Genomic DNA, 24,537 nt, shown 5'->3' with positions numbered 1-24,537 from the left:
AAATAAAGTATGTTGCTGATCACAGGAGCCTACCTAATTCTTTTTCATGCATCATTTATAGTGCCCTTTACAAGTAAAAGTTTCATCTTAAGCTTTAATAAGCATTTATGGGAGTGATTCATGGGGGGAAAAAGAAAGAATGAAAGAAGAAAAGAGAAAATGAGCCTTGCTTTGCTGCAGCTTCGGTGCTCAGAGATCATGTAATTTTAGAGGATACTGGAAAGGCAATAATTAAAAAGCACTATCAAAAATTCAATTTCAACATCCCTGTTTCTATTCTGACAGTGCTTCCCCTCACTTTTACAGACACACATACATGACAGCTTATCTCGATGCCATCATTATTCAGATGTACCTTGCAGAGTATCTTTCCAACTTCTCAGGGGCAGGGCAGATAACAGCACATCCACAGATAAACATAAACAGAGACCAGCCAGATTATTAGACTCGCATTCCATAGGCTATGACAACATTCCTGGATAAGAATTTTTTTTTAAATGTATTCTAGCAATAAGGCTTACGAAACGTTAGCTACAACTTTCCCATCTGCACCAGATACTGTGAAATCCATCCGAGAGGAAAATTTCACCTAATATTGTTTCGACTCAGAACTGGATCAGCAGCCCCGTTGTACAAAAATTATTAATGTCACTACAGAGTAAAGTGCCATTTATTGAAGCCTTACCTTGGCTGACTTGCCCTAACTGGTGGAAAGGAACTTAATGCATGAGAAGCAAGGAGGGGACTTTCCCAGAGCTCAGGGCACGCTGCTCCAGTCCTCGGAGAGCCCCAGACTCGCCTCCGCGCTCCTGCGAGCCCCGGGCTCCCGGCTCCGTCTTCTGCAGCTCCTGAGCGCGCCTCTGATTGGCTGGCAGAGCTTGCCCGCCTGATCCTCTTCTCTCCCTGTCTCTCCTCCTTCCTCTCCTCCCTGGCTCTCCCGTTCGCTGCCTTTCCCACTGCCGCCTTCTTTTTTTCTCTCCATTGCGCGTACTTTCGGGAGATACACAAATTCTACAGCACGCAGAACGAACATCCTTTAACTCCCCGAGCAAGGTCATGTGGAAACCAATGCCATTAATAACAATAACAAAATAATAATAAAAATATAAACGCTGGACCAAAGGCATCATTTTAGTACCCCCGCTCTTTAAATGTGATGACCAGGAGTCCGTGACAATTTACACTGTCATTCTCTGCTGGGGAGGGAACACTGGGGAGCGGAGCGAGACAGGGTTTGACTGTCAGATGGAGTGGGCGAAGACACCAGGAGGGAAGGAGAGGGAAAGCAGGCAGGGCAGGCACTGATGTGGCAGGCTGGTAATAAATCTCCCTGTTTCTGTGCAAAGTCGTCACAGCCTGCTAAACATTCAACTGCTGCCTCATTCATCAGTGATCCCTAGTCCGGTGGTAGCCATGAGATTTAGCATGAGTGATGCCCTTTATCGCTTTGCCCCAAAGTGTTCGAGACATGGAGGGTTTATATGAGGTAGAGCTTTCCCTTGGAGGTCAGCATTGAATTTGTGAAGATGAATAGGAACTGCAATGCCTTTCCTACCCCTCTTTGCTTGTGCCAGGAAAAGGCAAACACACACACACACACACACACACACACACACACACACACACACTTCTCCCTCTTATTAATCTAGAATAAATTAAAATGATTTGCAATGTACAGAGCTTTGGATAACAGGGATATTCCGGAGCTGATTGACTGTATTCATAATCGATGTGAACAGCTGGAATAACTTCAGTACTTTCTCCGGACACACAAAGTTATGCCACACTCACTCATTAACATCGGGCATCCCCATTTACAGTAGTGGTAAACAAGTGTAGGTGTTTATCTAGATTGAATGGCTCTTCCAAGGATCACCTGGCAGATATACTTAGAATTATATAAGACCCTCAATTACTGCAACCACTAAGAGAGCAGCTTTACTTGCTCTGGTTAGTTGATACCATAAATGCCCAGATTGAGATTCAAAGGAACAAAACGACTTAAGGGTAGTATGCTGGAGGGAACAGGTGCTCTTTCTGTAAGAAGACAAGGACTCAAATCCTGCCTAGAACTTTCCTCCATACCTGAACCTGTATAACACCCATTTCCCTTCTCTGACCCTCAGGAGGCTTGTGTCTAAAATCTAGAAGGTAATTCTCACACAGGAAGTCTCTGTGAGGGTTAATGAAAATCTGTACAACTGTGGTAAACTTTTAATAAAGGTTTGTTAATCTCTAATCATCTCTCTCTTTTCTCTTGCCTCAAGAATAGTCAAAGAGACTGAGAAGATCAGGTACGTGGACCTTGAAAGAAATGTAAAGGGCCCAGGAGGAAATGTTCTGAATATAGTAGAGCTATGTTTGACTGTATTTAGCTTGAGCGATGTGAAATATGTAGGGATTTAAATTTTGGGGGGGTTTGGTATGATTAAACTAAACAACAGAAACAATGAAAGAAGCACTCCAATTGGATTGTTTCTCATTGTGAAAGAATTGTGCAGTTAAATGTGTAGTTACTCCTAAGGAAGATGCTAGAAATCAGTTAGAATTTGGAAATCTCCAGAATCGAAACTCTCAGGGAAAAAGTGGAACAGAAACAACAGCATCAGGATAAGAAGCCAATGCCGTCTTATGTTTTGTATATCCTTTCTCATGCAGCTTCTGATTTATATGCGATGTTTCTTGCATAGTCCCAGATATCAGGCATATTCGTTTTTGATAATTGAAAATAATCCGTTTTGAATGTGCCTATGTTGATGAAGTCCTGGGAGCACAAATGAAAGCACCGTTATGAAAAAGTAAAGGGGATGTAAAGCACTTTTGGTCTGTATGCGGTCATGTCGTTTAATTTTAAATTTTTCACGTCATGACATTTTTCTAGAGAAGTCTAACCATTTATTTGGCTTCTTCTCGTTGAATGAAATAAAATGGTTGCCAGCTTGCTACTAAAGCTTTTGCTGTGACAACAGTAACGAGCATCCTGGGGATACCCTTGAAAACAAAATGTGTGTTTGCTAGCCTTTCTTGTGGTTTTCCCTGGATAAGACCATAATAAGCATATCCCGTGGACAGTCATAATGGAAGTCAACAGGCACTTGCTCCTGAGTGGAATGATCATGCGGAGGGATTTGTCAGAATGACCAAGAAATACAATCCATTTCTAGAAAAAGAAGTCATTCACCAAGGGGTGTTCCTATCCATGAGATTGTACTCAGATTAAAGGCTCTAGATTCTCCACAAACCCAATGATGCAATGTGCACTGGATTTAACTGGCTTCTGACGTTTGCTATTCTGAAACCACACCTACTTCCCCTAGACATAGAAAGATGACACTGTCAGCCACTTAGTACATCTCTAGTATTTTCAGCGTAAAAAGAAGAAAGTGAACCAATGTGGAACATGCTGCTTGGGGAAAGCCAGGTGGTAGACAGGTTTTTATTTTCTCCTTATGTCAGATTACTTCAAAACACTGGACAATGTATCAGTCAGCAGAATTTATTACAGAGCTAATATTTGAAACTTAAACTATGGACATTTCTGATCCCGAGTACCCACTTATGTTACCTTGGAAGAGTTATAAGAATCATTTTCACTGGTGACAGAGAAGCATCCAGCATACGATTGATGCTGGTCAGACTACAGGAACTAGAAAGACAAAATTGTAATGCTAAACTGTGATTGTTTCCTAACAGACAGACTCAGGAAATTGTCTCTTCAGATAACATTTCATGCTCAATTTTACCCTGGAAATTCAGGAGGATATGCAACGTTTTCAAAACTAAATAAAGAAATGTAAAGCAAATATAGGGGTAGCCTTGGTGATAATTCAGCATTTAGGATGGTCAACCACACAAACATGATACCCTGGTTGATTTTTAACTGAAATGATTATTGAAATTATAATACTAACATTAAAAATTATCTGATTATTTTATGTAAAGAGAAATAACTGGTGAAAACATGAAGCACTGCATAATTTGCTTTACAGCTATTTATTTTATGTGCTTAGGTAATAAGTACTATCGGATATATCTATATTTAAATCTTTATCTATATCCCCAGAGGGTGACAAAAATGTATATACATTTTAAGAAAGAAAAAAATTGTATTAAAATTGTAATACGCAACATATACTGGTAACAAAAGATGAATACAAGTGACATTCGACTTCTGCAGTTACAAGAGGTGCTCTGAGTGGTTACCATCAGTGTAATTTTAATACTGTTTTAATTTCTTAAAATGTGTATTCATTTTTTGTCACCCTCTGTGTGTGTTTGTGTGTGTGTATCAAAAGTGAACACTTACATTCATAAAACTATTATCTCTAACTGTATGATTAAAGATGACCTAATAAAGTTCACCTTTACTCACTCTGCTATCACACTTCGGATTAAGAATTGCAGAGTACTGAAAAATATTGGTGCAGGGCAATAAAGAAGAGAGTTAAAAAATATCTGAGTTAAGCATATGTGTAATTAATTTTTAAAAAGTACTTATTTCCTCACTAGTAATAATTAGATTAATAAACGAACTTTTCCCTTTTTTTTTTTTTCAGTTTTCCTCAGTGCTTAAAAGATATTAAAGAACCAACATACTTGTTTGGATCTAATAGGTAGTATTGATAACAGACAAAAGAAAAAGTTAAGCCCTTCAACTTCTATTGTATATATACATTTGACATCTGTAACATTGGTACTTGTTGGACTATAAGTGATAGAATGAGGATACTGGGTACTAAGATAAGTGAAAATTTACTAATAGATGGACCCTATTTTTAAATAATTAATTTCTGGACAAAGCTTACACAACGTACATACTGGAATTTGAAAAATATACTTGAAATACTGTCAGTAAACTTTGAAGATGTGGTGAGAATAAAATAGTGCAGTGAGACCAAAGACGAGCAAACATGTTCACAACTTTCAAACTTGATTGAACATGGCGTGCATAAATTAAAAATAATAGAACTAAATGTGAAACCTGGCAACATGACAAGGTGATTTATTAAAGGAATGAGCGGACCAGTAAGAGAAGAAAATAGTGGGGTCATTTGAGTCTGTATCAGATGTTCACATTAATGTAATTTAGAATAAACCCATAGCTTCAATGACAGACATGCTAGACAAGAAATAGGGGCAGTCTATACGACCTGATCTTTCTGTATGTCATTATTATATCTCTCATGATTTCATTATAGCCCATATGGAGAAATTTTAGTAAAATTATTTGGTGTAGCAACTGGTTAAAGCACCATACACACATGTTTAGAAACGTCAAGGTGCTTATCTGGGGGAAAGTTTCTAGCAGGAAGCTTCAGAACTCAGACTTCAAACCTCCTCTGATCATTGCTTTTATCAAAACTTTGAACACCGAAGTCACCCATAGAAATTTCCTACATTACAATAGGGCCTGCATATTTGCATGAAGAACGGGAACATTTTTAAGGGTCTTGGAAAACTTGAGGGTTTTATCAGATCTAACAAAGAAGAACTACAGCTGAAACTTAAAGCATGAATGTATTAAATATATAGCAGTGGAGAGAAGTCTTAGACTTGGAGGTTTCTACCAACAATAATTTCAGTATAAATCAATTCCGTGACAGTCATCAAAAATGTAAATGTAAACCGGCATCCTTAATAAAAACAAGCATCAAAATGCAGGTGGCGAGGATCTTGCTCAACTCTAAACTATTGAAAATTGACCTGGAATGTTGCATTTTTCTGAAGACTATAGTTAATTCTCATCCTTTTAAATGAATTTTTATTTTTGTTAGCCACATTGTGATTCATTTAGTTGACAAAGTTAATATCATCTCTAACTCCTTTCTCCCTCAGCCATGGGATGACTACCATTCCCTTCTTTCCCTGTTGCCCCTTTGCCTTATCCATCCTTCAGAGTTAAGAACAAAGGTCATCTCTTCTGAGAAAGAAACTTGCTCCAACAGGTTTCTCTAGTCCCTACATTTTTTGAGGCCACAAAATACTTTTAAACGTCTGCCGTCATCTCATTTTGATAAATTGTGTTATAGTTAGAGGCAATATGGCATAGTAGTTAGAACACAGAATCCAGAAGCACACAAACTTTGGAAGTCATATGTGTTTAATCATATGTGTTTAGTTTCTTTTCCAGGAAAATGTTCATAGCAATATGATCGATCTCTTAGGCTCTCTAGGAGGGCTGAATATGTTAAAATATATAACATGCTTACAAAACTACTAGGTATATAGTACCTTGTAAATAAATTTGCTTCCTTTATCATTAGATATATATTATTGCATATTATATGTTTACATCTCTAATTAAATGGCAGCTACTAATGAGCACCTGGCACATGGTTTGTCTAAATGCAGCTTGTTGTAGTGTAGATAACTATGCTTTGGAATTGGAAGACATAGGTTCAAGTCTTACGTCTACCACTCATATTACATACAGATTTTCTTCACCAGGTTGTTTTCCTCTCTGAACATGCTACCTGACTTTTAATGTGGGAAAACCATGCTTTACAGAGCTGTCACAATCCTTGAGTTTTACACGCACAAGGGTCTTGCACAGTCCTTTGTATATAAAAAGCTTTGAATAAAGGTTAGTTGAATCCTAATTGTAAGTGCTTAGTAAGTTTCATTAAATAAATCATATTTGCTTCTGTGCTCCATTTTGTAGTAGAAAAAGGAAAATCACAAATAAACTCTTACTTGGGATCTTTATGTTAAAAGAAAAAATATAGCTTCCATTGAATGTCCTGAGTACAGCACTCGCTCAGTTCAGCCTCCCATATCTCTCTGCACTTACCTCTTTGATGCTATAAAATGAATATAGACATTTTGAAAACCCTGAAGTATTGTAAGATTCTTAACCATCCAGTGAATATTATACTGCTCACAATATCTAATATTTATAGTACCAGAAAAGAGACAGATGTTTAAAATCATTTTTTATAATCTCAGTTTATAAAACAAGGGTTATTTCATTAATGTTCAATTAATAAGAACTTCGGGTTGACCTATTTTCAGAACTATATTTAATTTGCGAATGTCATCCCAGAGAGGTCAGTAGTACACAGTCACTCTTAAACTTACTATTATTAATGTTTCCCGTAAGAACAACTTATGAGACATGTGGAAAACTGATGAATATATCTTGTCTTTTAAATTTTAATATATCAGATATTTCTACGCAATTAAATGTGCTTCTCCAACATTTTCACAAAATACCTGCATTATATTGCACAGCAAATATATATATATATATATATATATATATATATATATATATTTATATATATATTATTTAATCTTTTTATCACTGAATATTAATGTTGTTTCTAAGTGTTTTATATTATAAATAATGCTTCTATGGACATCTTTGTTTATAAGTCTCTTCCTGGATCTCTGACTACTGCACTTGGGTAGACTCCTGGAAGCAGAACTACTAGGCAAAACATATGAACATTTTTCAGAACACAGGATAACCTTAATGCTCCTCAACACCATTAGAGAAGAGTAAAAGCTTAGTTGGTTCCTCACTCTTCCTGACCAAGAACATTTCTTTTGCAATTTACTTATTCAATAGCTGAAAATTATTATCTCATTGTTTTACTTTCTATTCATGTGATTACTAAATGATTATTGACTGTTCTTGTTTTTCTCCCATAGTTTTCTGTCCGTATCCATCCCCCTAGTATTTTATTGCTAATTGAGAAATATAATGGTCTTAAATTGTTTTAAAGCTCAGTTGGAAGACATTTAGAAAATTGAATTTGTCAAGTTTCAATATTTCTTTTTTTGATGTTTAGCCAAAAATGTTGTGTTTATACATATGCTTATAGCTTTGTATGTGTATAATTTATATATCCATGTTTATATACAAATCCATTATATATGTATATACATTAACACATACACATGTCTATATGTATATATAGATGAATGCAAATATACACTATATATGTTTGCTGAAAATGCAGAGATCATATAGAAAGCAAAGAAATAGGTTCTATTGAGGGATGTAAAGAAAAGTAAGTCAGATTCTCTCGCTTTAAGCTAAAATAAAAACTAGAAAGAAATCACTAAAATGCAATGAAACACTATAAACTTTATAAACTATATAGGGACAATGTTTTTAATATATTAAATTTTCGATAAATTACTTTTAATAGTACCTTGTTTGAGATGAGGTGGAGAATGGAGTTGATAAAACATGCACACGTGCACATACACACAATTGTTCAAAAAATATCCTGGCATTAGTCTTGATGTTTTTCTTGTCCACACCACTACGGCCAGCTGTACAATTAAATGAAGGGTGAACAATGAAAACAGGGGGACTCATGTTCAAAAATTATTAAAAATTTTGAGATTATCACAGCAAACTTTAAAGCAGCATGGGTCCTTTCTGACTGTGGCACCTTGTGAGAGACTATGCAGGCTGTATCCTCATGAAGCAGGCCTACTCACCACTACTATCAATCCCATAAATCAGAGTCAACTCATCTTTCTTTATTGGCAATCCTCGAATTATCCATTAATCTCTATCTCAAATTCTTCCACCTTCATTTAGTCTACAGCATTCCACCATCATTGCTTGCCTGAGTTTTTGCTAATCAGGCAGGTAGGATGCCTGGCAATTAACATATGTGCTTAAATGTCATATTATTGTGATGCTACTAAACTATACTGTGAGAGGGTCAGAGGTGGTAGGGGACATTTTAGAAGTTTTTGTGCTTCATGGAAAAAGAACAGAGAAATCAGAACACAAGCCCACTATAAGGAAGAAGCTGGTCTGGTTGGGACACAGTCCACACTTTATAAGACTTAATAGATAACCAAAATATATTGACTACATCATGGTTATCACTCTGCAAGATGAATTACAGGATGAAAAAGCAATGGCAATGTTATAGTTAAAATCCAGAAATACATAATGAATGCCTTTAACTTGATACGAGAATAGAAAAAGGAAAGGTACCCATATTGTAGATACTTCGAGAAATAATGAACCATAATATAATGAAGCTTAGAGTGAATCAGTTTCTAAGTGTGGTCCTGGCGGGGGGGGGGGGGATGTCATTGTCATTAGTAGAAGGAGGAAATGAAAGAGTAATATCTGGTTAGGAAACCTAGTAGATTCAGATTGGAATATGCTGATACTGTGGTGTTAGCTAGAGATCATGACAAATTATACAAGAGTCACCGAGCAAGATGAGACTGCAGTTTGGGAAATAGTTTTGGGTGGGAGACATAATTTCACGAGTCATCTACAGACAGTAATACTAATTATAGAAGCCATTACTGCCTGTAAAGGACAAGAGAAAAACATTTCTATAGGATGAATGATAAAGACATACTAGGGGACTAGAGAGCGAAAGAGAGAGAGAGGAACAGATGGGATGTGAGAGGGGAGAGATGATACTTAAAATAAATCAGAAGAGATGAATGGAAACACTAGTAAATCTTAATTGTATATGATTTTAAAAGGTTATTTTAGTAATCCGAACTTTATATTACTGATTAGTAAATTGAACTTTTCTCATAGTTGCACAAGTTGGCAATACAAAATTATGGAAACTCAATAACTTTTATCACAATGGAAAAAAAAGTCTAAAACAGGTCAAATTAAGTATTATTATACTAGAAATTTGCATATTCTATAGCATGCAAATTGATGAGTGAAAACTTATACTTATTTTTTAGTTTTATTTTAATGTCTGAGAAGCTTTATTTTCATTCAAGAATGTGTGATTAGCTATACTCTACTATTTCCTGGCTTACTCAGAGTTGCTTTATAAAAGGATTTCTAAATTTCAAGGATGTATAATTATTCATGAAGGAAATTAAAGACTGTATTGAAAGAAAGAAATTGAAATGTAAACTCTATCACCTTCTCATACACTGAATGTGGGTGTATATGTGTTTGAATGCACAATAGTAAAGTTAGCTGTTATATATTAAATGTTATTTTTACTGCTAACCTGAAAGAAAACTTGGATCATCACATCAAGCCTGATTATGTTTAACTCAAAGAAAAAATTATAGGGGCCATGAACCCCATCAAGAACAGGACAAGCTAAAAAGAGAACAGTGTCTCTAAAGTATTGTCTGAAAAGTGTGTTCAAAATAAATTTCATATTGCCAGTGTCAATTTGGGACTCTAGGAAGATTGGTTAGATCTAAAGGGATTTCATTTACCTATATCTTAAGATGTCTTGTGTTATTTTTCTTTGTCTTTTCCTTTTTTTCTTTTTTCTTTCTTTTTTTTTCTTTCTTTTTTTCTCTCTAAGTCAATTGTGTATGGTGGGCTGAAATAATTTCTCTGTAGGGCTGTTGCATTGTATTAAGTCCAGTCCTTTTAATTCTCACAGAGTGTAAGAATTTCATGATGAGCTCAGGAGAACAGTGGAATTTCAGGCTTTAAATTCATTGCCCTGTTCAGTATTTGGCCCTCAGAGTGGCAACATTACACTATAAGGAGGGTTAGGTTATTCTCAGAATACTCAGTCCTACTGAAACATATATTTAGGCCTCAAGCATTGTCAGAAAAGAACTGTCATCACCCTGGTTTGCCTATCTAAAAATTCCTCAAGCATCCAATATTCACATATCATACTTGGCACTTTTATACATATTGTCCCGAACCATATGTTCTGTCCATCATTACTAACTAGTCATTACTGACATTGATGATTTTCTCATTACATTCTTTAAGCCAGAATCTTTTCTTTCTAAGGTCCCATCAATCTTTCTAGTACATTTCTACTACATTTTAAATTTTACTCCTCACAAAACAGGAATACAATTATATAACTTTTGTATTAAAAAACGGTGAACCCATTTAGTTACTGATTTCCGAATTTCCCTTAGAACTTCATTGAATATATTGTACAACAGAGATCTTTACTGTAAAATCTCATGCCATCACCCGACCCCCAGAGAAATTGAAAAATACGTAGACTTTGACTAGAGATCAATTTGGGTCCAGTTTTGCCTTTGCCACTTATTTGGTGTGTTGACGTTGATAAGCCCTGACTCTCAGTTTGCTCATCTTTGGTGATGTAATTGTACATTTCTGGTGTTTGAGTTGTGGTGATTAAATATATTGAAGAAGATCACCTACGTAATTCACCCATTACAGTATCTGGTGCACTATATACACTCAGTAACTAGCAGCGATAAAAATTGACACAACTTCTCACTTCCTATTATGATTTTACCAAAATATATGCATATAAATGGCCTCTTCCTAAATGTAAATGTTAGTGCACTAAAGAAGAGAACATATTACAAAACAAAAGCAGGGTGAGATTTGGGGAGATAACAATGTGGTTCATTTGTTGACACCTGGTGCCATTGCGATTACCTACTTCTTTGAAGTAAAAGACAGGACTAACGAAGGGATCTGCTTCTGTCCACAATCTGTTCAGAGAAGATATAAATTTTCTCTATCTCAGAGTACCAGAGAACAAAAATCAGAGCCCAGAGATAAAGGGGATTGGTTTGCCAATCACAGAACCTGTCAAGCACAACAGTGAGTATGTGAAACAGAGAAAAAGTCAGAAAGGATACCCAGCAAAAAGAAGCCATTCATCTGTTCGGTGTTTTTCCTGCAACATTGTCACTTTTTTACATTTAAATTCATTTTTGTGAACTTGATCATTTTAGGACATTTTCAGTGTTGCTTCTACCAAATTTTAACTGATTTTATATGAAATCAGAGCACCTATACGTTAGGATGTGGAAAGAAAGATGAATGTGCATGAACACCATTTTAAAGGAATCAAACAATATTTCCCCATTTTTAGAAAGTTGACCAAATATATGGTGATGGAATGATAACTGACTCTGGGTGGTGAACACTCAATGTGATATACTATATAGATGATGTATCATAGACTTGTACATCTATGTAACTTTACTAACAATTGTCACCCTAATAAACTTTAATTAAAAATAAAAAAGAAAGTTGAGAAGGTGCTGCAGCAAAGACCACAGAAGTCATGTACACTTTTATGAAAATTACAACACAAATATCACTGTGTGTTTGTATTGGAGGGTTCTACATGGAAGACGAAAATAAACAGTTTCAATTACAGTTTTAAGTTCCTAGAGAAATATCACACTACTGTAGAAATTGTTCTGTGTTTAAAACAGACATCTCAAATAGACAAATGGCTTTTCCTAGTAATTGTTCTATATTTCCCAACTAAATTTTCCAAGACAACTGTTTCTCTAATGCTTGTCTCTATTCTATCCTACAGCATTGTTTTCTGTTCTTACTGTCAATGAGTGACCTTATACAATTCCAGAACCAAAACAGAAATAACCACGAAATAACTATTTCTGTCTTCTCAGAAACTTTATCAAATTACTTGCATATAATATGTTATATTCTCAATCTTTCTTCATATTACAATGATCGTTCTACTGTATCTAAAGCCAAGCATTTCACTCTTGCTCTTGATCCAATATGCTACTTAGTGTCCTTGATTTCTCACTTTTAATCTTCTCATCCATCAGCAAGTCCACAATGTGTTCTGAATCTGACTGACCTGCTTTTCACTATCTTCACTGCTCCAAGCCAACATCCTCTCTCATCAGACTCCAGCAACAGCCTCCAAAGGCGTCGTCTGTTTCTCACAAAAAATAAAAAATAAAAATAATAAAAGCATTGTGGCTATTGCATCTTATTGCATCTGAATATAAAACTTGTAGTTTGACAATTGAACAAGTCCCTGACCCATCTTCTTGGTTTCTGTACATGAAAAGAAAGTTGAGAAGGTGCTGCAAAGACCACAGAAGCCATGTAAATATGCCTGTACATGAAAATTAAAGGAAGATCTAAAAAAAAAAAAATACACCTTCTTTCACTCTGAGATAGAATGCATTTATACACACACACACACACACACACACACACACACACACACACACAAATCCAATAGATGGGCAAGATAAGAGACTAGCCATACCAAACCAACAAACAAATAAAAACCAAAAACCAAAACCCATGTTGTTCATCTAGAAGAAACAGCCTGAAACTTTATTACATTAAAGAAGTGACTATAAAGAGACAGACCATATGAATAGAAAGATGAACAGTTGATATATAAAATTCTGCTATCTAACTAGAAATGCCAAAAAAAAAGAAATTAAAAATAAATTTGAAAGGTGAATAAAACAAATAAAATTACCCCGTGATTTAGGAAAAATATAAATCTTTAAGTTGAAATAGCCCACTAAATGTTAAATGCAAAAATAAATAAATAAATAAATAAATAAATAAATATATATATATATATATATATATATATATATATATAGAGAGAGAGAGAGAGAGAGAGAGAGAGATTTTAAAATCTCGAATATATATATATATATATGGAAATTTCTGGTGAGATTTTAAAACGCCAGAACTAAATAGAATATTTAAGTACTTCCAAATAGAAAAAAAAAGTAGAATATCTATTAAGGAATGAAAATAGGAGTGACATTAGATTTCTTCTCACCAGCAGTAAATACTAGAAGACATAAAGATTAATATGAACAGATGCTTGAATCTAGCATTATATATGTTGCCATTATCAATCAAAGATAATGGCAAGACAAATATATTTAAACATGAGGAAAAACTCAGAAATTTTTTCTATGCCTGAGTTTTATGTATATATTAATATATATGTTTATATAAATATATTCAAAACATAAAATGATATATTCATTAAAGTAGTTTGAAATCATACTATAACAAAATGATAAAGAATGAAAAATTGATGAATAAACAAAAGGAAGAAACTGACACAAGAAATATTGGCCACAGAGTAGATCCAGACAAAGGAATCATTAAGTTGATCTTTCCTCATTGTAAGACTACTTTTGGGTCTCCCTGGACCAGTTAAATCAGATTCCTCAGTGTAGTTGCCTAGAAATGTGGATATTTAAAAACCTTCCATTAATTTATTCTTATGATTAAACAAGTTTGAATTGACACTTGGAAGATTGTTTTTGAGCAATAATTCCAACAATACAGTGTTCCACAAAAGGACTGAAACTATTTAGTGATTTTTCTTTTTCAATAAACTCACAAAGCATAGAAAAATAATTAGATACTAAATCAGTGTAATACCAAATAATTTATAACACAAAATAATAATATGACTAACAGAATTGGAGAGGCGAGATAGACGGTGGATAAATATATAGATCTTTATCTTCATAAAGGGCAAGTCATCAATAGGTAGCAAATAGATTTGGGAAATCAAAAAAATATATATATATATACATTTTATATATAATTATATATATATGTGTGTGTATATATATATGTATATGTGTGTGTGTGTGTATATATGTATATATATGTGTGTGTGTGTGTGTGTGTATATATATATATGTATATATATGTGTGTGTGTGTGTGTGTGTGTGTGTGTGTATATATATGTATATATTTCATTTAAGCCATAAAAGCATTGGCGAAAAGAACCAAAGGTGATGAGTAGAAGGGGCCAGGAGGAAATAAATGGTTTAAGTATATTAAATTCCTTATATTTTAATGGGGGAAAGTTGATAGATAAAAAAGTACTTGTAAGTTGTGAGTACAACTTATGTTATCTACTAGTAGAATTTATAATTATGTTATCTACCAGAAGAATTAAATATAGGAATTCCTTCGGGAAGAGGATTCAGAGGAAAAACTTTTCTTCTTATTTAAACTTGTGAGTTGTGAAAAATGTTTAACCATGAGAATATCTACATTTTCCATAATAAAACAACTGAAATATCCATTAAAATTAACATTGGAAGAAATTAAGTATAATACTCAGATTGCTAAAATATGAATTTATTCTCTTTCTACTTCACTGTTTTTATGTACTCCTCAATCAACAAATAGTATTTTATTATTAAAAAATGAACTTTAAAAAATTATTTTAAAAAACCATTGACATTCAATATTATTTTATATTAGTTTCAAGTGTACAGCATAGTGGTTAGACATTTATGTAATGTATGAAGTGAATCCCTGAGAACTCTAATACACACCTGGTACCATACAGTTATTACAATATTGTTGACTGTATTCCCTATACTGGTGACTATTTTGTAACTACCTATTTGTACTTCTTAATCCCGTCACCTTTTTCACCCAGCCCCCTAACCCTCCTCCCATCTGGCAACCCTCAGTTTGTTATTGGTATCTATGACTTTGTTTCTGTTTTGTTTGTTCATTTATAAAAAAATAAATGCTTGGTTAGTTATTACGTTGGCTTTAAGATATAGTATTGGTTCACATATATTCCATGAAACACAATACTTAGTTGCTCTATACATGATAAAATTGTTGCATACATAAAAAATCATCAATATGATATGCTACTAATACAAAAATAATATAATGTATCAAACAGTTCCTTTTCAAAATCTCAACAAAGATATTTTGTAATTTAAAAAGAAATGTGTTATATTCATAAGAAAGCATTATAAATTTTTTGAAAGAACCTAAAAGAAAGATAAGTTTTCTTCTTTTGATGATACATTAAATATGTCAATTCTCAGGTAAATAAGAACTTTACAAAACTACAACCAAAATTTGAACAGGATTTTTCAAAGTTGGCAAATGATGTCAATTTTATTTCAAGATTGATTACCTGGAGGTACAAAGACGATTTTGAAACAGGGAAGTCATACTGGATTGACCTATAAACTTCAAATAGATTTTGAATATAAATTGTAAAATGTAATTTATATATAAGTAAAGAAATGACTCAATGCAATGGAAACCAATGTAGAAACAGATAACAGAAGACAGCAATATTTAATGTCACAAAGTGACTCTAAAAATTAGAAAAGGGAAGAATGGATTATTCAATTAACAGCAGAGAGTCAACTGACTAACCATTTGCAACAAAAAAATAAATCTCGATTCTGATCTGACACATATGACAACACATTCCAGGAGCAAATGCTTAAAAGATTAGAGTGATTAGACATCTTTTCATGAAAACACAGCACTGAGTTGATTTATCCATGACAAATTTATTGAATAATAATAATAATAATAATAATAATAATAATAATGAACACCTAAAAATTCTGGGAAAAATTAGTTAAATGTCTATGACATCTTTGAATGTGGAAGGAATTTTTAAGCATGACTCAAAACACAGAATCGATAGATTGTTCATGAAAGAGGAAAAAAACAAAACAAAACACCAGAATGAACAAGAGTAAATAGATAAGAATGAGCAAGGCAGAGAATAGCAGGAGCTAAGATCAAAGACATTTATTGACTAGATTGAAGTGTAACCTAAGTGGAGTAATGGTGTGTTTGTGGTGTTCGCAAGTGCCTGTGCATGCATGTGGGTGATTGTGTATATAGACCATTGATCTGCAAACTAAGGCTGTCTGGGCATATTAAGCTTGTCACCTGTTTAGTAGGGCATGTGAGCTAAGAATTTTTTTTTTTTAAATGGTAAAGAAAAATTCAAGTAAGAAAACTAGCAAAATTGGATATGAAATTCAAACGTCAGTGTTCATAAATAAAGATATATTTGAACACATTCACGCCCATTTGATAATAGTTGGTGGCTGCTTTCATGATGCAACAATAGAATAGGGCAGTTTGACAAAGACCGTATGGCCCACAAGGCTGAAAATATTTACTATCTGGTCCTTTATGAAAAATAAAAAGTGGACTGAAGCCTTGTGTAGACATACCTTTTGTGGGCATTTCGATCAATATCACATCCCATCAATAGCTAAATCTTCACCACTTTCCATATATAAATATTAGTCTAAACTTTATATGAACTCTGGATGTGCCATCTTTTTTTGTGATGACCATGCACAGTTAGCTTTGGGGATTTTGCAATATACAAGTGTAACTATAGTTGAGTATTAGAAAAATATATACATGTAGAAAATCAGTGTACATGCTTTTGAGATACATAATCACTCACATTTGCTATATTTTGGGCCATACTGAATTTCTGAGAACAAGGCTTTATTTTCCATTTTAATTAAACATTTAATTACATTTCCAGTATTCTGTCAGCAGAAACAAATCTATAAATGTGGTGTTGAGTGAAAAATTATAAGAGCCGGTTTTTAATATCCCATCACAAATAGAGCATGTTATAGGCAATCTGTTTTTTGAGGGTACATAGTTATCATGCCTTAGAAGAATGTTAATTCTGTGAAAATGTTGAACTACAGTGCAGAACTTTTCATCTTCAACTATTATCTATCAGTTAAAGCCCCAGATTTTGAAAGTATATCATATTCACAATAATACCCTGCCCCTCAGGGTTTTAATTTTGAGAACAAGAGAATTCAATAAGTAAATAGATAGTGCATATGAAATACAGAGTTTGCTGCCAAGCAAATAATACTCTCCTATGGTCAAATTCATATCTATAAAATTATACAAACACTTAAATTTTTTATTTTATTTTCAGTAGTCAATATGTCTAGAGCAATTTGCTACATGCTATGGAAAATAAATGATATCTGCCCACAAAATACATAAAAAGATACATGAGCTACAGACCTGTAAATGTGAAAATGGAGATAAAGAAAACCTTATATCTAATGAGAGATGTTAATGTAGAGCAGTGCATGTCATAGAATGGTTTTCACTCATCAATTCACCATAGTGAGGTGGGGTGGTGGGAGGCACACCTCAGTATATTAACTGGATTTCAGAACCTGCCCTTAGGTCTGCATACGCAGAAATCTGTGAACTATGAACAAGTTCATTGCTCAAGACCAAACTGTCATTAACGAAACTCACAAGAGTGATGTATGAAATCAAAATGGTGATGAGTTAGTCTATGAAGAGAACTGGAACAGCGAAGGAAACTGAAATATTGAGTTCTTACAGGAATGTATTCCCTCTCTCTCAAGAAAGGAAGAAATCAAACATGATATAAAGATAGCTTTGTGAGAACAGGAGAGCAACGGAAGTTAATAACATTCAAATATTTAATGGCATCAAACTAAGATACCTAATTCAGGTTTCTTCAAAATACGGTAACCTCTGGCCAGGGTGAGCCTTTCATGGAGAGATAATGGTAATATTTGCTTTTTATTCTTTGTTTCTGTGCCTGGTAAATACGCCATTCTAAAAGATACGATCTTTATTTTTAAAATTTAATAAATGTAGTATGGTTAAAGTTATATTTTGCTGGACTGAGAGTTACTCTATCCTCTTCCTTAGGGATATGTCAACAGAACCTCCATGCACTTACATAAATAAATAATGGAAAGGTCTATATCCTCCATTTAACCACATGTTTTGGAAAGTTCTGTACACTTTAAAAAAAAACAAAAACTTTCTAACATTTCTTTAGATTTTTCTTATTAGGTTTTTCCTACCCTCAGTCCTCTAAATGAATCCCTTACAAAGATTCATTTATCACTCATTCCAATCAACATATTTAACTCTTATCTTATTTGAATATTCAGTAACACTGACCACGCCAAAAACAAACAAAAAACCCTCTTCTTAAGCAAAACAAAAATAGTTTTCCTCTAAGTTTTGAGACAAAGTGCATTTATTTCTATGTTTACTCCCATCTCTCCAGTTGCTTCTTCTCAAACTCCTTTGAAGGCTTATTTTTTTCTATGTTGCAATTTCTATGTTGCAATTAATTGTTGCAATTTTTCATGTCTCTGTCCTTTGTTTCTCACCCAGTACTCAAAGCTAGGCAATCTTGTCAGACACCCGGTCTTCACAAAGTTGCCTTAGTTCAATGACTCTCACATGTGTTAGGTCTCCCAATGCCTCTGTTCTGACTTGTACATCCAACTGTCTACTTGAATTTCTCCTTGGATAGCTCTAAGGCACCAAAACCCTAGCATTCCAGAACTACAATAATGATCTTAAAACCAAATCTGGCCTTCCCCTGTAATTTCCTACTTCAATGAATGACATAATAATTAATCTAGTCAGACATTTCTAGACACTAGGAATCACCTTTTATTTCTACCTCATCTGCACCCCCACAAACATCTCATGTATCATCATACACTATCATTTTACTTCACAAATAGCATTTTAATTCCATTCACTGCCTTCTCTTCCAACAGGCATGTTTCTTGTCCAATTTAGCATCATCTCTCTCCTAAATTACAGAAATAGCTTCTTAGTTTGTTTCTGCACATTAACCATTATGTCTATCCAAACCATTCTACTCACTATCAGAGTTGTTCTTAAATATGAGCCTGATGCTTATTTATCACCTCATTAACATCCTGATTGATTCAACTGTTTTTAGAATAGAGGGAAGTCCTTACTTTGACATTCAAGGCCAAGTATCATCATTTAGTTATTGCTTGTTAAGAATCTGAAATGTGTCCAGAACAATAAGAGTTGAACAATTACTTATAATTGTTCAATAAACATAAAAATCTGTCTTAATAACATGCCACCTGAATACATATGTTGTAGCTACAGTGATGGGGTATTTAGTTATAAAAAATGGAATCTAAAATGATTCATAGAAAAGTTGGCATAGGAAGGATAATAATTTTGTTATGGAAAGAAGTTAGAGAGGACATTTTAGTCGAAAGGGGGGCATGAACAAAAGTACAGTTAGCATTGCAAAATGTTTAGTTTGGACTAGGAGGGAACAAACCTGGGCATGATATCTGAAAAGTCACATCTCTAGGGTTCTTATCTACTATTTTCATGCTTGTCACCAAAGCACTCTCCTTAAAGCATTTTTTTTTTTCTGCTTTGTAGCAATATAAGAAAACTCCTCTGTAGTCATTGATTTAGATTCCAGGAAAGTGGGCAAAATAAAAAGTCTTTACTTCGTTCTCTTCCTTAGAGGGCAAATCAAAAAGATTACGAGGGAGACTAAAATCAATTCTGAACTTTCAATTTGTATATTCTCATGTAGGAATATCTATAATAACTGCTATGTTAGATAAAAATACTTTAGTAAGACAATGTCAAAATGATAACTAAATATTATATCTCTGGTAGTTGTAAGAAATATCCTACAGTCTAAAAATATGTGTGCTGCATTAAGTACATTCTGTATTTCTTGCTTATGTAAGTGAAGTGATATCTGAAGAGAAAAAAACAAATTGTGATTCTCGTAAAAATTGAATGTGTATTTAAGACACTTACTGAAATTTCAACGTTTCAGACACCATTCATACTTGGAAAAAAACTGATTTGAAAAAGATGTTTAGTATTATTCACATTCTGCTCTTCATTTGTAGAAGTTAAGGCTTGACTTCCCTAAAAAGGTACAAGGACAATTGAAACTGATTCTGAACTACTTAAAAGTCTGGAGATAATAAAAATTTAAAATAAATTCACTGGAACCAACGTTATTTGAAAACTACTAGTCCTTGACATCCTCATCAAAGACATACTTCTCCAATGTGGGTGTATATGTGTGTTTGGTTAGTTATTTATAAGTGCTTAATAAGGAGTTGGAATGTATTATTTGGAGGTATTAAATAATACTGAGGAATCACCTTAGACCACCCTCACTATCTCAATGAATGAGTATGTGAAATTAGTCAATTCATTCTCAAAATGACCATTTATTGTCAATACTATTTATGTTTTTTCCCATAAAGATTTTTTTCATGAAGTGAGTATGTTTTCCATAACTAGTAAATGATAATCATTTGGAACTACTTCCCTAGTATTCAGAGATTTTTAAAATATCTTTTACCTGAACGACAGCATTACGGATGCCAAATAGGCTTTTGAAAAAAAAAAAAAAAGTGTGATCTCAACATTTTGGAATAATGCTAGAACTTTATTAATATTTGCTTCTTATAGCAAGTCAGTATCTTTTTTTAAATAAATTCATCTAAAAATGGAAAACTTTAATAATTTGTCAACTTTCACACGTTCATCCTTACTTATAAGTGTTTATATGTTATACGTACATGAACTTGTAATTTGTGAAGTATAATACTGCTCCTGTTGCAAAGAGAATCTACATAGGGTGTGTGTGTGTGTGTGGGGGGGTACCTGGCAGTTCGAATGCAGAAGAGTAATGTCACTAGGGTGCCTGCTTCAATGTGGAGAATGCTGTTACTGGGCCCACCTTTCACTGGGCTCCCCTCTCACTGAGTCTCTGTCTTACTGGGCCTTCTCTGTAGTGCCAAGGACTGTTTATATTAATACACTGAGTTATGACCCTGGTAAGTTCTGCATTTCAGATCACAAATAGGACTTAGCATTTTTTATTGATGTCAAACTAATTTAGAATGTCTTTGAATCTTTATTTATTTTTTTTTTTGTCTAGGACATTAGGGAAGGGAAAGACTATTTTCAATGCCTTTTAGTAGCTGATTATGTTTATTTATATATTTATATTGATTGGCTAATATCTTGGTTATAATTTTATTTATAGATACCATCCACATCAAAAATAATTAAGTCTTCTATTTCATCATTTTCTCAATTTAGGTTTACACATTTTCAACAGATATAACAAACAAGCCTTAGGGTACAACATGGATATTTAAATTCACACCTATCAAATTATGTTTGCATACCAATCCTTAAGGGAACCAAACATTTCTTTGTAAGTACATTATTATAACTGTATCTTGAGACCTAAAATTAGACTGTCACTTGGTTTTATACAGCCAAGTGTATTTGTGATGTGCTTTCCTCAAATGCTGTTAACAGTAAGGAAAGTTGTTTGTGGTGAGATCCAAAATATATTTTAGATTACTTATTTAAGTCAGTAGATACACTGCTGTTTAATGTTCCATTTTAGAGAATGCATACCACTGTGGTTATACAAAAACATTAATAACAGAATTTTCACAATATGTCTCTGATACTTAGAGATGGTAAGAGTAGAGATTGTCCACATATGCCAGATAGGCATACAGATACCATACTTCCTGAGTCAATGAGATTAGTCAAGTCCAATAGTGTATGTTCAACATGCATTTCAAAATGTTTACAAGGGGAGGCTTTGTGCTAAGTCCTGCCTCTAATTATACAATGCAAGGAAGAAAAATCCATAGTTTCTGCTTGCAAGCCATCTATAGTGTTTTGGAGAAGAAAGAGAGAACACAAAGTGGAGATTTAATGCTAGCTGTGTGAAAAGTATTGCTATATAGGGATAAAATCAGGATGATAACTTTTCCAAAAATGGCATCTAAACTAGTCTGTCAGCAACAGAAAAATATTCCCAGAGAAGATGTACTATGGTGATACCTGAAGGGTAGATAAGAAATAGTCACATGAGAAGTGCATGAGATAGCCAGAACCTTCCAAGGCAATCAACTACATTCAAGTTTTTAGCTGTATAATAAGAAAGCAAAAGATACAAATCCTTGTATATGTAGCTGCAAAGATAAAGGCTAAGCATAAGCACATAAGACTGAGTCATCTTACAGAGTAATTTTTCTCTAACATTAGACTAGATTAAAAATGTGATGGAGAGGGAAGTGGAGCAGGAGTAGGAGTGAATTCAGAAAGTTGGCGCCTCGGTCTGAGTCAGCACCATTCAGAAAGAGTGCCAATGAGCTGCGGGGAGGCGTACATGTAAGTATCATATCATCTCTTTTCTTGCCAAACGGAGACGTATTTGGTGACAGTAAACTATTAAACTGTTGATCATTTGGTCAGGAGAGAAATTTGATCTCTGATGTCTCCTTTTCACATAGAGATTATCCTTTAACAACCCAGGACACATGTGTTCCTCTAACATGGAAGAAGGAGGTCTGGACTTTTCTAGAGTTGTAGATGAGAGGAAAGGGAAGAATACATAAATCCGGGATCAAAAGAGTCTACAGAAATACGTATAGAATCTTGTAAAGTGGGAACAGTACTAGGGTGAACCAAGGTTTTTGATGGAATTTCTAACAGTCTTTGTGAATAATAGATTTTCACTTTATATTGATTACAAACTCTGGCTCAGAAATGGAGATAGCACATATTAAGCTGTAAAACAATGGAATGGCTTTCCGGGGTCAAGTTTCCCACAGGTCCCAGACTGATATAAAGCATTATTCAATATTTACTCTGTGCCCTGAACTAGACAATTAAGAGAGAAAAAGAGCTGGCATGTCTCCCAGAAGTTGCAGTGATTGAGCATAAACCGCCTATCAGAAAGATGTGGACCAAACAGCACATACTAAGGATCAATAGTGTACGAGCTACATCTCAGAGCGGTAGTCATGTATGAGAGTCAAAGCAGAACCCAGTAAACTATAAGGGTGCATGATGTAGGCTAAGGTAAAAAGATTAATGTTATGTTTACTCATGTAGCAAAAAATGAAAATTTAGAGTTAAATTAAGTTACCACTTCAGAGTGGTATCTAATATGCGAATGTTTATTTTTGTATACTTACTGAATTATATCTAAGAACATTCGCAGGTCAGCTAGCATTCTGTTATAGAGAACAGGATAGAGAGCTGAATGGATAATGAAACAACTGAATAGAGAAATCAAGAAAGGTTGCTAGGGATTATTGAGTGTGACCAATATGCCCTGGAGACAATGAGTTTGTATTCCACCAGCTGAATGGTAAACAGTTTGACTAATTAACATGTAGGTGTTTTGCCCATTTGGTGTGGTAAAAAGATAGAGAACAAAGAAGCTGGCATTGATAAAATTATAAATGAATGATGTTTTCACTCCATGGAGAGGGAGCACTGATAGGGGGGAAATGATTACATCAGGGGACTGAGGGTTTGGGGCACATGGAACGGAGAAAAGGCCAACAGTGGTAGAAGTTTAAAGAGAAGATAGTGAACTCTACCCATTCAGTTGTGATTTTGCAGAACTGGAAATTCTTTACATCATCAGAAACTCAATATTACATAGTTGCAGTCAGTCAGAGTGCGGTGCGACAGAGACATGAAAAGAAATGTAGAGACAGAGATTTCCTTCCGAATTTAAGTTAACAGTATAGTATTGAGCTTCTGTTTCAGCAGAAATGTATGAAATTATTTTTAATCTCTGACTTTTTAATGAATCTTTAGGCATGGGCTGCAGGCTTCTACTTTAATTCATGAGCTCTACTGATATATATATATATATATTATTTTTGTATACTTACTGAATTATATATATATATTGCAGGTCCTCCTCTGAAGACCTCGGCCTAGGGGCCACTCATTTGTAGTTTTCACGTCACCTTAGAATTGCCCATTGGTAAAGAGAAAACAAATAATAGTTCATGGGTATTATAAATGTAACATTCTTAATATGAACGCCCTCCATTTGGTTATCTTTATATATATATATATATATATATATATATATATATATATATATATATATATATCATTGTCTTTTTTTTTTTTCTCTACATAAATGGCATTATCAAAAGAAAATTTTTACCATTGTCAAACATTTTCAAAATGCACTGTCAAAATTCCTTGGCGAAAGTACTTGAAGATTTTTTTTTTTTTAATAAAAGTCTCATTTGAAATAAGAAGTCATTTTTCAACTAGTATTCTCACTATGTTTACTTCTGAAGGCGTACATATGTACTGGAAAACTCTCAAATATTTAAAGAAGTCTTTTCCTTAGAAAATTGGCTTTGAC

General features: G+C 33.9%; 1 protein-coding gene across 2 annotated transcripts in view; it reads right to left on the bottom strand.

The window, feature by feature from the left end:
- The window catches only part of LOC109451424 (cadherin-18), an 864,067-nt gene that overhangs the window by 387,325 nt on the left and 452,205 nt on the right, over positions 1–24,537 (bottom strand). The window contains exon 1 of one of the 2 annotated variants that reach the window (XM_074329056.1): positions 686–824. The exons of the other annotated variant lie outside the window; for it this stretch is intronic. The gene's annotated coding sequence lies outside the window, so the exon portion shown is untranslated. Of the gene's footprint in view, positions 1–685; positions 825–24,537 lie in introns of those variants that run through there. 2 annotated transcript variants of the gene reach the window in all.

This window comes from Rhinolophus sinicus, linkage group LG03 (assembly GCF_036562045.2).
Source record: "Rhinolophus sinicus isolate RSC01 linkage group LG03, ASM3656204v1, whole genome shotgun sequence".
Taxonomy (NCBI): Eukaryota; Metazoa; Chordata; class Mammalia; order Chiroptera; family Rhinolophidae; genus Rhinolophus; species Rhinolophus sinicus.
Note: the sequence above shows the minus strand (reverse complement) of the source record. Positions and strands in the feature narration are given on the sequence as shown.